At 48.7% G+C, this 13,312-nt stretch overlaps 1 protein-coding gene across 11 annotated transcripts in view; it reads right to left on the bottom strand.

Moving 5' to 3' along the window:
- ARAP1 (ArfGAP with RhoGAP domain, ankyrin repeat and PH domain 1) overlaps positions 1-13,312 on the bottom strand; it is a 2,533,956-nt gene that overhangs the window by 1,180,896 nt on the left and 1,339,748 nt on the right. The gene's annotated exons all lie outside the window — the stretch shown is intronic.

The raw sequence follows: 13,312 nt of genomic DNA on the forward strand, positions 1-13,312 counted from the left end.
CGAAACTGATACTGGTTTTTTCTTTACCGAGGATTCCCAGCCTGACGACGGGGAATATTCATGAGCATGTGAATCCATGCCAGACCCCATGCTGGAGAACTTGCTTTGCGTTATTCTGCATCCTCTGCAGCAGAACGCTCATCGTGTCTTCTGCATCGGATCCTGGGCCTAAGGAAAAAAGGCTTACCATCCTGAATCCAGTCTTCAGCAACACCTATAAAGACAAGAAAGAACAGGTTAGCATTCCGGCATCTGAAAGACAAAGGCTTACCTACTCTTCGTGCGCTCCGGAGGTCTTCACACTGCATTCCGGCATCTGAAAGACAAAAGCTTACCAACTCTTTGCACGCTCCGGAGGCCTTCGGCGCTGCATCCCGCATCTGAAAGACAAAACAAGGTGCGTTTAAAGACATTGGGGAACTTTAATACTCACGTGCCATTACTCCTTTCCACATGCAACCCAGTGGGTATACCGGCACCCTGCAGCCGCTCCGAACTCGTACCTGCAAAATAAAAAGACAGTTAGAGCGCATCGTGAAGCAGGCAACAAGCGCTTACTTACGTGCTTCCAGGCGCTTCTATTCATCACACGGACTCCATCTTCAACTCACTTCAGCCCGTCATCCGCCATCGCCAGAACCCTGCAAAACAAGAGACATCATTACTAAAGACTTTAAAGACAATAGAATTACTCGAAACTTACCGTTCGTGCAGTAAACGACGGACAGCAGTCCTCTGAAGTCAAGAGGCCTGCGCTACCTACCCAGTGAAGAAACTGGTTACAGCACCCTGCCCCAAGGCAGATGGAGAGCTCGGCATTCACTTACCTAAGGTGAGAGCGTTAACCTTTGGGGGTCTACAGGAGAGCAAAAAAGGGAAGAGATAGGGACACCCCAATAACCCCAGTTCATTAATCCCATATTTTCTATCTGCAGACATCTCACTCTTGAAGTCAGGCATACAGTGCACAGAGGTCCAGCCCAAAGAGCCAACCGGGTGCTACACATCACCTTTGAAGATACGGTAGTTGCCCAGTCAAGACCGGCGCCTCTGCGAGAATCAGGTGAGCGTTACAGAACGCAAAGCCTACCGCAAAACTTTCGCCCAGGCACTATGGAAACCTCGGATACTGACCACCTAGCCCGGTTACTTGGGGAACTAAGGGCAGAAGTGCATGCAGCTCGTCAGGAAACGAATGCTCTAAGAAGGGAACTAATTATTTCCAAGGAGAGAACAGACGGTCTTGCTAGACAATTGCTACAGTCACAAGCCGGACAGACCCTGTTACCCGCATCAGGGGCAAATCTTCCTTCAACATCCTCTATGAATCCAGTGCAGATCAACCTACCTGGGAATGTACCTCTGGCTCCGCCCGAACGATTTTCTGGTGACCCAAAGAGGTTTGCAGTATTTATCAATCAGTGCCGGTTGCACTTCTTATCCCGGCCAGCAGCCTTTCCAACTGATCAAGCTAAAGTAGCTTTTGTACTTTCGTACCTTAGTGGCAATGCGGCAGACTGGTCGATCCCTCTAGTTAATCAAGATGATCCGGTTCTCCATGATTTTCAAGCCTTTCAGCTTAGTATGGAAAAACTGTTCGCAAGACATTCACAGGGGCAGGCCTTGGACAATGAGCTTCTTTCGTTGCGACAGGGTAATCAAGACCTTTTGGCTTATATTGCATCTTTCAATAGACTAATAGTGGAAACTCAATGGCCTGAGGACAAAAGGATTACGCTGTTTTATAGAGGTCTACTTGGAGAGCTCAAAGACGTTTTAGCCCAAGTAGTGAATCCCCCACAAGACTGTTCGGATTATATAGACTTGGTCGTTCAAATAGATCATAGACTGCAGAACAGGAAGGCCGACCGTTCCAAGTTTGATGCTCGAGTATTTTCCAAGTCGCCAACTCCTTCCAAAGGAGTAGACTCCGGGGAACCCATGCAAATAGGGGGTCTGAAAGGTCCTCTAACACAAAAGGAGCGGGAAAGGAGAAAACAGTTGCAATTATGCCTATATTGCGGAAACTCAGGGCACTTTCTTCGAGACTGTCCGGTGAAACCTGCCAAGAAGGCAGTAGGAGCTGCAGTTACCAAAGTTACAAACTCTGAGCAGGGAAACGACCTCGCCCGACAAGAATAGAGGTCCTCTTGCCGAGCGTGAAAACCAGTTCAGTGACCTCGCATTTCGTGATACCTATGGTCCTCATTAGCCCTGATAATCCGGATCGATTACATGCAATTGAAGCTTACGTCGACAGCGGTGCCATCGGCAATTATGTGGATCATGAAATGGTTTTGAGGATGAATCTAACTCTTTGTCCCAAGGCTGTAAAGGACGTCATTACTACAGTGGATGGTACGGAGATAGCCTCCGGGCCAGTAACGCATACCACTCAAGAGGTGACGCTAGTAAGTCAAGATGGACACCATGAGACGATCGTGTTCGATGTGATCAAGGCCCCTCAGTTTCAGATTATTCTAGGAATACCTTGGTTAGAGAAACACAATCCTCTGATTGATTGGCGAGCAAGAACGGTCCAGTTTCCAGAATGTGTCTCTACTTGTCACCCTCCACCTGGTGTTGCACTGGCAGCAATTTCTTCAGAGACTCCCCAGTTACCTCCCGAATACCTAGAATACCAAGATGTTTTCCGGAAGGATCAGGCTAACTCTCTACCTCCTCATAGGTCTTATGACTGCCAGATAGACCTGATACCTGGATCTACTCCTCCTTGTAGTAGAATTTATGCCCTCACCGAGCCTGAGAACCTTCACCTTCGACAATACCTGGATCAATACCTGGCGAATGGGTTTATTCGTCCTTCCAAGTCCCCTGCTTCTTCAGCTTTGTTCTTCGTTCCAAAAAAGGAAGGAGACCTTAGAACTTGTATCGATTATCGCTCCCTGAACCAGATCACCGTTAAGAATAGATATCCGTTACCTTTGATCCCTGAACTCCTGGACCAAGTCAGAAAAGCATGCATATATACAAAGCTGGATCTTAGAGGAGCTTACCACTTGGTACGAGTAAAAGAGGGCGATGAATGGAAGACGGCCTTCCGCACCAAGTATGGGCTATTTGAATATCAGGTCATGCCCTTCGGACTTTGCAATGCCCCGGCCGCCTTTCAATATTTTATGAACGATGTCCTCAGAGAGCTCATAGATGTGTGTGTTGTTGTTTACATTGACGACATCCTCGTTTATTCTTCATCGGAATCTGAACATCGGAAACACGTGAAAATGGTCCTCGAAAGATTGCGTCAACACAAACTTTTCGCTAAGTTGGAAAAATGTGTTTTCAACGTGACTGAAGTTGAATTCTTGGGATTCATATTATCACCTGGCGGAGTACGTATGGATTCAAAGAAGGTCGATGCAGTTCTCAAATGGCCATCACCATCCTCCGTAAAAGGTGTGCAAAGCATGTTAGGCTTCGCTAACTTTTACCGCAGGTTTATCCCCGAATTCTCTCGAATAGTCCAGCCCATCACTGCCTTGTTAAAGAAAAACAAACGTTTTGAATGGTCTACCGAGGCGGAACAAGCTTTCCAGGATTTGAAGACTAAATTTATCTCTGCACCAATCTTAAAACACCCTCGCCCCGAACTCACCTACATCGTGGAAACTGATGCTTCAAGCCTTGCCATGGCGGCAGTTCTATCACAAAAGGACCCGGTAACCAATCAGTTGCATCCCGTGGCATTTTGGTCCCGCAAATTCTCGCCTCCTGAAATCAATTACACGATTACTGACAAGGAACTTCTGGCTATCAAGTCTGCCTTTAAGGCTTGGCGGCATTATCTGCTGGGGGCCCGACACACCGTTACTGTGATTACGGATCACCGAAACCTGCAATATTTGAAAACCGCAAAAGCCCAATCCTCTAGACAACTCCGTTGGGCATTATTCTTTGCCGAGTTTGACTTCATAATTACCTATCGACCTGGTACAAAGAACGGTAAAGCTGATGCCCTTTCTCGGATGGGAGTGGAAGAACACTTGATCAACCCTAAACCTGTACCAATCATTCCCGAACAAAGAATTCTGGGTGTAATCGCCACAGAATCCATAGAGGAAGTTAAGGATAAAGCCAGGCAACTTGTAACTCCAGCAGACATACAGAATTGGCATCTGCAGGGAAATGACTTTGCAGTAAAGGACAACTTATTGTATTTCCAAGAACGATTATACTTACCCAGCACAGATTTACAGAAAAAAGTAATCTCTTGTTATCACGATTCTTTAATGGAAGGTCATCCCGGTATGGCCAAGACCTCAGAAAAGATCAAGCGCTACTTCTGGTGGCCGTCTTGGAAAAAAGATATCAGAGACTTTATAATGTCCTGTGGAGTATGCGCCCAAAACAAGAGTCAAAAGGAAAGACCAGCAGGCCTCTTACCCCCTATTGACATCCCACCTCGCCCTTGGCATACGCTTTCTATGGACTTCATCACCGATCTACCTCCATGCTCCGGATACAATACAATTCTAGTAATCGTGGACTTATTCTCCAAGATGGCGCATTTCATTCCGCTCAAAGGCTTGCCAACAGCAGCAACTCTGGCCCGAGAATTTCTCGAAAACATCGTCCGACTACACGGTTTTCCTTCGGTTCTAATTTCGGATCGAGGTAGTCAATTTATTTCTTATTTTTGGCGAAGTTGCTGTCGGTCGGCTCAAATTGATGTGAGACTATCGACCAGTCACCACCCTCAGACCGACGGACAAACCGAGAGGACCAATCAAACTCTGGAACAGTATTTACGCTGCATGCTGCAACAAACTGAAAAAACTTGGAAAGACATCCTTTGGATAGCCGAATATGCCTACAATAACTCTGTCCATTCGGGAACTGGGAAAACACAGTTTTTTCTTTTGTACGGCAGTCACCCTCGAACCTCGGAGTTGGATCCCCTCCAAGATCTTGAAACACCAGCAGTAGACTACCTGCATTCTACAATCACCCAAGCCTTTAAGGAAGCTGTTTCTCACCTTCAAAGGGCTAAAGAACAATACAAGAAAGGAGCAGATCAACATCGGAAGGAAGCCCCTCAATATCAAGTAGGGGACCAAGTCTGGTTATCCACCAAATATCTACCTCTAAAAGGGCCACGCACATTCAACCCAAGATACCTTGGTCCCTATTCCATCACTACCATAGTAAACCCAGTAGCGGTCAAGTTGGACTTGCCCCCGCACATGAAGATACATCCGGTCTTCCACGTCTCTCTATTAAAACCCGTGCAACCTCAAACCCGACTAACTAAATCTCCAAAACCCATCCTAGTTGATGGAGAACTCGAGTTTGAAGTCAAAAGCATTCTGGACTCCAAGATCTCCAAATCTAAACTATTTTACCTAATTGACTGGAAAGGCTACGGCCCCCAAGAGAGATCCTGGGAACCTGCTGAATATGTCCACGCTCCTCGCCTAATCAAAAGATTTCACCGAACATTTCCTGACAAGCCAAAACCCCCGGAGAAGCCCGGTTTGGGAGGGGCCTGAGGGGGGGTACTGTCATGATCTCTGCTTCCAAAAGGTCAGGGTTTTCCCAACTCCCTTGGAAGCAGATCCATAACCCAGGTTCCGAGTGCCAACCAGTCCCAATTGGGACCTTTTGGACCCAGTCCTGGCGCCAGTGGCACCAGGCTCATAAATATCCCCAGTCCCAGCGCTGGAAGCGCCGGGCTCATAATGCTTGGGTGGACTTACCTGCAGCAGACCATGCTGCTTACTTGCCTGCCAGTTGAGCCTCTGATCCTCTTCTGTTTGGAACTACTTTTCCTGTTGGGTGGGGCAGGAGCCACTCCCTAGATTCAGAACACTGGAACTCTTCTGGAAAGCAGGAACTCTTTTCTTACCTAGGCGTGGCTGTGGAAGGAGACACCTAAGCACTACAGGAGGCTATTTAAACCACACCCGGTGGATGAATCTTGCTTTGCGTTATTCTGCATCCTCTGCAGCAGAACGCTCATCGTGTCTTCTGCATCGGATCCTGGGCCTAAGGAAAAAAGGCTTACCATCCTGAATCCAGTCTTCAGCAACACCTATAAAGACAAGAAAGAACAGGTTAGCATTCCGGCATCTGAAAGACAAAGGCTTACCTACTCTTCGTGCGCTCCGGAGGTCTTCACACTGCATTCCGGCATCTGAAAGACAAAAGCTTACCAACTCTTCGCACGCGCCGGAGGCCTTCGGCGCTGCATCCCGCATCTGAAAGACAAAACAAGGTGCGTTTAAAGACATTGGGGAACTTTAATACTCACGTGCCATTACTCCTTTCCACATCCAACCCAGTGGGTATACCGGCACCCTGCAGCCGCTCCGAACTCGTACCTGCAAAATAAAAAGACAGTTAGAGCGCATCGTGAAGCAGGCAACAAGCGCTTACTTACGTGCTTCTAGGCGCTTCTATTCATCACACGGACTCCATCTTCAACTCACTTCAGCCCGTCATCCGCCATCGCCGGAACCCTGCAAAACAAGAGACATCATTACTAAAGACTTTAAAGACAATAGAATTACTCGAAACTTACCGTTCGTGCAGTAAACGACGGACAGCAGTCCTCTGAAGTCAAGAGGCCTGCGCTACCTACCCAGTGAAGAAACTGGTTACAGCACCCTGCCCCGAGGCAGATGGAGAGCTCGGCATTCACTTACCTAAGGTGAGAGCGTTAACCTTTGGGGGTCTACAGGAGAGCAAAAAAGGGAAGAGATAGGGACACCCCAATAACCCCAGTTCATTAATCCCATATTTTCTATCTGCAGACATCTCACTCTTGAAGTCAGGCATACAGTGCACAGAGGTCCAGCCCAAAGAGCCAACCGGGTGCTACACATCACCTTTGAAGATACGGGAGTTGCCCAGTCAAGACCGGCGCCTCTGCGAGAATCAGGTGAGCGTTACAATAGTCTTTAAAATTCTTGCCTTGACACATAAATGCGTCCACAATTTGGCACCACTTTACCTTTCTCAAAGAATAGTCAAGCCTATATCAGCCAGACCCACAAGAATTGCTTACACCACCAGAGTAAGGTCCATTACTAAGACCCAGCAAATTTGCACATGAGGTTCCAGTTTCCCGGTCATGGCAGTGACACATTGCAGCACACTTCCCCCTTACATTAGAAGTATTGAGTCGCATTTAGCCTTCATGAAAGCAATACAAATTATGCTGTTTGTTTAAATAAGTATCTCTGGTGACATTGTCCCAAGGGTATTACCCAAATTGTTAGTTTACAATTGTTCGAATGAACAATTGACCGAATTTAAAGGGTCACAATTGACCTTTTCAGAATTGACCATATATATATATATATAAATATATATATATATCTGTTTGGTAATATATGGGATACATTACTCACCGTAATCGTATTTCTGATGCTTGTATCTGCTTAGATTCACATGCTGTGCATAGGCCGACATCTAGTGGAAGCTGCGGAGTATTACAGTTTGTTTTTCGAAAATCGAAAATGGGCGTCGACACAGGCGTGCCAGTAATACTATCCCTAGTGTGACGTCCACTGTACCCAAGATCCCTCACGCGTCTAGGATCCTCAGATTGTATTTTTTCTGACATGAGGAAGCATGAGGAGTAGCGTGAGTACAGATAATCCAAGCAGATAGACAGAAAGGTAAGACTACAAGCAATCATGCGCCTTCTCTCGGAGGGGAGGAAGGGTGGGTCGCATGTGAATCTAAGCAGATACAAGCATCAGAAATACGATTACGGTGAGTAATGTATCCCTTCTGAGGCTTGTGGAATCTGCTTAGATCACATGCTGTGCATAGATTAGCGAGCAGTACCAGAAGAAGGAGGTGGGATGTGAGAAGGGTCATGAGCAAACAGGTGTCTTAGAACCGCTTGTCGCACTTGTGTATCTGTCTTGGAATGAGTGTCAATGCAGTAATGCTGAGTAAAAGTGTGAATAGAGCTCCAAGTAGCTGCTTTGCAAATGGTGTCGAGGGGAACATTTGCAATGAAAGCCAGAGTGGCACCAATGCCTCTAGTAGAGTGGGCCCTTGGCGTAAAAGGCAGAGTCTTTTCAGAAAGAGAGTAACACAGCTGTATACAGTTGATAATCCACTTCGAGATAGCGCCCTTAGAGACGCGATCCCCCTCTCTGCCTGTAGCTACGGAGACAAACAGTTGATCTGTTTTCCTTAGCGGTCTGGTTTTATTTACATAGTATAGGACCGCCCTACGCACATCTAGGGTGTGTAGTTTCACCTCAGCCGAGCTTTGCGGGTTTTGGAAGAAAGCCGGAAGCTCGATGGACTGGTTTACATGGAACTTGGATATGAATTTAGGTGAGAACCTAGGGTGTGTGCGTAAAACCAGTTTGTCCTTGTGGATAGTAAAGAAAGGATCCTGCACTGACAGAGCCTGAATTTCACTGACCCTTCTTATGGAGGTAATGGCTACTAAGAAGGCCGTTTTATAAGTCAGGTGTTTGAGACTACTTTTATGCATGGGTTCGAATGGGGGTCCCATGAGCTTAGCTAGCACCACGTTGAGGTCCCATCCTGGCGGTGGGTTCGAAATAGGAGGGTGAAGTCTCTTTACTCCTTCCATGAAGGCTTTAACCACTGGTACTTTCCACCACGAGACCTTGTTATGGGATGTGGTGTAAGCCGAGAGGGCTGCCAGGTGTACTTTCAGCGAGTTAAAAACCAACCCTGCATCCAGCAGGTGGAGCATGTATGTCACAACGTTGGAAGGAGTGCAATCAACCGGGTTGATTTGTTTATTCTGGCACCAGATAACGAATCTTTTCCACTTATCAAAGTAACAGTGCCTTGTATTTGGTTTCCTGGACTCTTTTAGAATGTCCATACACCTCTGTGGTAATTTGAGATGTCCAAACTCTATGACTTCAGGAGCCATGCTGCTAGGTTCATAGAGTTGGGTTCCTGATGCACTGTTTGACCCTGTTGCTGGGACAGTAGGTTGTACCAGGCTGGGAGTCTGATGGGCTTGCACACCGCCATCCTGGGTAGGTGTGGAAACCATGGTTGTCTCGCCCACATGGGAGCAACTAGGATGAGCGTCATCGATTCCTTGTTCATTTTGTACACCACTTTCCTGATGAGAGGAGTTGGTGGGAAAGCGTACGCAAACATCCCTGACCAGTTCATCCACAGGGCATTCCCTTGGGAGTCTGGCTGGGGGAACCTGGATGCAAATCCTGGGCATTGTTTGTTTTCGCTTGTGGCGAATAGGTCTATAGTGGGGAAACCCCACTGAGAGAAGAGATCTTCTACTACGTTTCTGTGAAGGACCCATTCGTGTTCTTCTGGGAGGGAGTCTCTGCTTAGAGCATCCGCTAGGGAATTGAGCTCCCCTGGAACATGTTGTGATGACAGGAAGATGTTCCGTCTGAGTGCCCATATCCATATTTTCTGGGCAAGCTTGGACAGATTTGGCGAACGAGTCCCCCCTTGCTTGTTCAGATAGAACATGGCTGTCGTGCTGTCCGTCCTGATCTGCACCGACAAGTTCAGTAGATGGGGCTCGAACGCCTTTAGCGCTTGGAATACTGCCAGAAGCTCTAGCAGATTGATGTGGTTCTTGGCTACTGAGTGAGACCAGAGACCCTGAGCTGTGTGGTGGAGATGGTGAGCTCCCCACCCAGTCAGGCATGCATCTGTAGTCACCACGGCTTGTACTTTGGGATCGTAAAAGGGTTTCCCCTTTGCGAGATTCTCTCTTGTCCACCAGTGTAGGCTCTGTACGAGTGTTGGCGAAACGACCACTAGATCGTCCCACTGACCACTTGCCTGAGACCACTGTTTCGCCAACCATTCTTGCATGGGACGCATGCGCAGACGCGCGTGGGGGACCAGGTAAATGCATGACGCCATCATGCCCAGTAACCGCATAGCTTTGCGTACTGTTATCTGTTGACCTGACTGATAATGCGGAATTTGCCGAAGTATATTCCGAATTCTCTCTTCCGAAGGGAAGGTCAATCCTTTCTGAGTATCTAGGATAGCTCCTAGAAACTGTTTTGAGGTGCTTGGCACCAGACTTGACTTTTTCTCGTTGATAGAGAAGCCTAATTCGTGGAGGAGGTCGATAGTCCTCTGAATGTTTGACCTGCAAATTCCTGGGGTTTCCCCCGTTATGAGCCAGTCGTCCAGATAAGGGTACACCGGGATTGCCTCCCTGCTTAGGTGTGCAGCTGCCACCGCCAGTACCTTGGTGAATACCCTTGGTGCTGAAGCTATCCCGAAGGGCAGTACCTTGAATTGGTAGTGGCGACTGTCCACCTTGAAGCGTAAGTACTTTCTGTGCGCTGGGAGCATGGAAATATGAAAATAAGCATCTTTCATATCCAAGGTTGCCATGTAATCCCCCTTTTTTAGGAGGGGGATTACCTCTTGTAGCGTGGTCATACGGAATTTTTGGGGCTTGACATACTTGTTGGCAGGCCGTAAGTCCAATACTGGGCGCATTGTCAAATCTTTCTTTGGCACAAGGAAGTAAGTTGAATAGATACCCTTGTTTACCTGGTGTCCTGGGACGAGTTCTATCGCGTCCTTTTCTAGCAGAATGGCGATCTCCTCGAGAAGGATCCTTTGATGCTCTAGGGAGTGCACTCTTTGTCGTGGAGGATGGTTCCGGGGACGCTGCAGTAGTTCTATACAATATCCTGCGGATACTGTTGACAGCACCCATCTGTCTAAGGTGATCCCTTCCCAAGCTTGGGTGAAGGTGGAAATGCGTCCCCCTACTGGGGTTGCGTGACAAGGGACCCTGAACTGAGCGTCACTGTTTTGGTGGAGGCGTGCCACCTCCCTTGTTGGGGCTGCCTCTGCCTCTTCCACGACCTCTCTTGTTACCCCTGCCGTAACTCTGGGTAGACTGCTGGTTGTTATTCCATTGTGTACCCTGTCCCTGGGCATAGTTGCCTCTTTGTGAATTTTGGCCGCGTGGGCGACGAAAATTACTGTTCCCCCTCTGGTTAGGGGGTTTGTTGGTAAGCTGGCCAAGGGATTTGAGAGTCTCATATTCATCTTTGGCATTTTTAAGTGCGTCTTCGACCGCTTTCCCAAACAATAGGTCGGGTTCCACTGGCTTGTCTATTAAAGAAGCCTGGGTTTCTGTCTTGAATCCCGACTGCCGTAACCACGCATGTCTCTTGATAACAGTACCCTCTGCTATCAATCTCCCTGCGTTGTCAGCGGCGTCGAAAGTTGCTTTTAAAATGCAACCAGACACGGCTCTCCCCTCTGCCGAGATCCGAGCCAGCTGGCCCTTTAACGGTTCTGGAGCAGAGGCAATGAGCGCCGCGACTTCTTCCCATTGATGGCAATTGTAACTAGCCAACAGGGTGGTGGAATTCGCAATCCTTGCTTGATAGGCGGACGTTGAGGCTACCTTCCTGCCAAACCCGTAAAGTTTTTTGCTCTCCTTGTCGGGAGGAGCTTCTGATGAAGATAAGGGCGTGCCAGCCCTTTTCTAGTGTTGGTAACCACTAGGGAATCTGGTTTAAGATGTCCCCTTATATACAGAGGGTCAGACTGGGCTGCCCGGAAAATCTTTTCAATTCTGGGGTTGACAGCTCTGGTGAGGTTAGGATTCACCAGGGAAGGATCTATTCTTCGTTGGATGGACTTGAGGATAGGGATGGTCTGAGCGACCGGTCTCCTTTCTCCTACAAACTCCTCCGCGAAGTCCCTTTCCTCCTGTACACCGTGGGTGTCGATGTGGAAATGTTCCGCTGCTCGAGCGAGAACCTCGTTGAGGAGGGGCTGGTTATCAACTGGAGAGTCGGTAACTGGGGCTTCGCTTTGTACTGGGGAATCTACTCTGTAAATTTCCTGCTCATTTTCTCCCTCCTCCAGGTCCTCATCCTCTGCAAGGTAATCTGTCCCGGTTTGTTCTTCCATAAATTCAGACTCCTGGTCCTCTTCAGGGAAAACTTGTCCCTGGTAACTGGGGAGTGGAGTAGAATATGGAAAGGAGTAAGGCTGAACCTCGAAGGGTTCAGGTCTTTCGAACCGGGGCTTTTTACTTAGCGGGATAGGATCGGAGGAGCCTGAGGGTGTGGCCCCTTGAGGGTTATATGAAAGAAAATGTTTTGGGTTCTTATCATAAAAATCAGCCAAGGAAGACATCCTAGACATAACCCTGTCTATGTCTTCACTGGACCATTCCCTGGAACAGGGTATTACTTTAGTAGGTGATGATTTATGGGACTTTTCAAGGGTAGACTTGTGTTTGCTTGTCTGCCTAGGGTGAGAGGATGGCTTTACAGGAGTGGAAGGCTGTGCTTTCCGCTGTTTCCCCCCCTCCCCGTGCGTGGAAAAATGTTTTCCCTGTCCCTTGGAGGCCCCAGAGACTTTCGACGCCTGGCGCCGAGGGTCTGGAGAGGTATCTGTGTGCTTACGTGGGGCCTCACTGGTGTTAACCGCGGTCTCGGTATCTTGGAGCGCGGCCTGGGGGTGGAAGTCGTCTTCGTCTCCCGACGATCGAACTTCCGTTAATGTGTGTAGCGAGGCACTCTTGGCAAGAGTGGATGATTGCCTTGCGTCGTGAGGTGATCTCGATCGAGAGCGCCCAGAGGACACCGAGTCGGACCGTTCTTTTTGTGCCTCTTTCCGTGAAGTCGACGTCGTCGAGGTCCGGTTGGTCTTAGTGTGTTTAGTGTGTGTTAGGTGTGTAGCGCTTGCGTCGCCGGGGGTCTTCCCCATAGCCGCCCTGCCGGACGACCTTCCGAGGTCGGGGACCTGCGCTCGCCGGCTGTCTTTCGACGCCGTAATGCCCTCGCCGTCCGAAAGTACGGCGTCGCTGCCATCGCTGAAGGCGCCCTCCGTTGCCATGGCCTCCTGCCTGGCGTGGTGGGCCCAACGCTTTGTCGAACGGTCCTTAAGTGTCTTAGGTTTAAACCTACTACACGCTCTGCAGTTCGCTTCGGGGTGATCCCTTGGCAAGCAGAGATTGCACGTGGCGTGCCTGTCGACCCAAGGGTATTTGCGATTGCACTTGGGGCAGAATTGAAAAGGGGTACCCTCCATACGCACCTTAAGGCAGCGGGCTGCTAAGTGTAGGAATATATAAAATGTAACTATATATCAAGAGTGAAGAGTATGTACCACCCCCCACTCTCCCTACTTGTAAGGGCCGAGGCCAGCGGCCTACTAGGCCCGGGCCGAGGCCAGCGGCCTTCCGAGGCCCAGATCCGTCGTGCAGCAGTCGACGGTCGATGACTTCTCCAGCCGTCGTCGAGGTCGAGGGTCGACGTTGGGGTGGGGAAGGGAATGAATAAGAATTATAATTATAATAACAGCAAAAGTA

The sequence above is a fragment of the Ambystoma mexicanum genome, chromosome 7q, assembly GCF_040938575.1.
Source record: "Ambystoma mexicanum isolate Mex_15411 chromosome 7q, UKY_AmexF1_1, whole genome shotgun sequence".
NCBI classification, from domain to species: Eukaryota; Metazoa; Chordata; class Amphibia; order Caudata; family Ambystomatidae; genus Ambystoma; species Ambystoma mexicanum.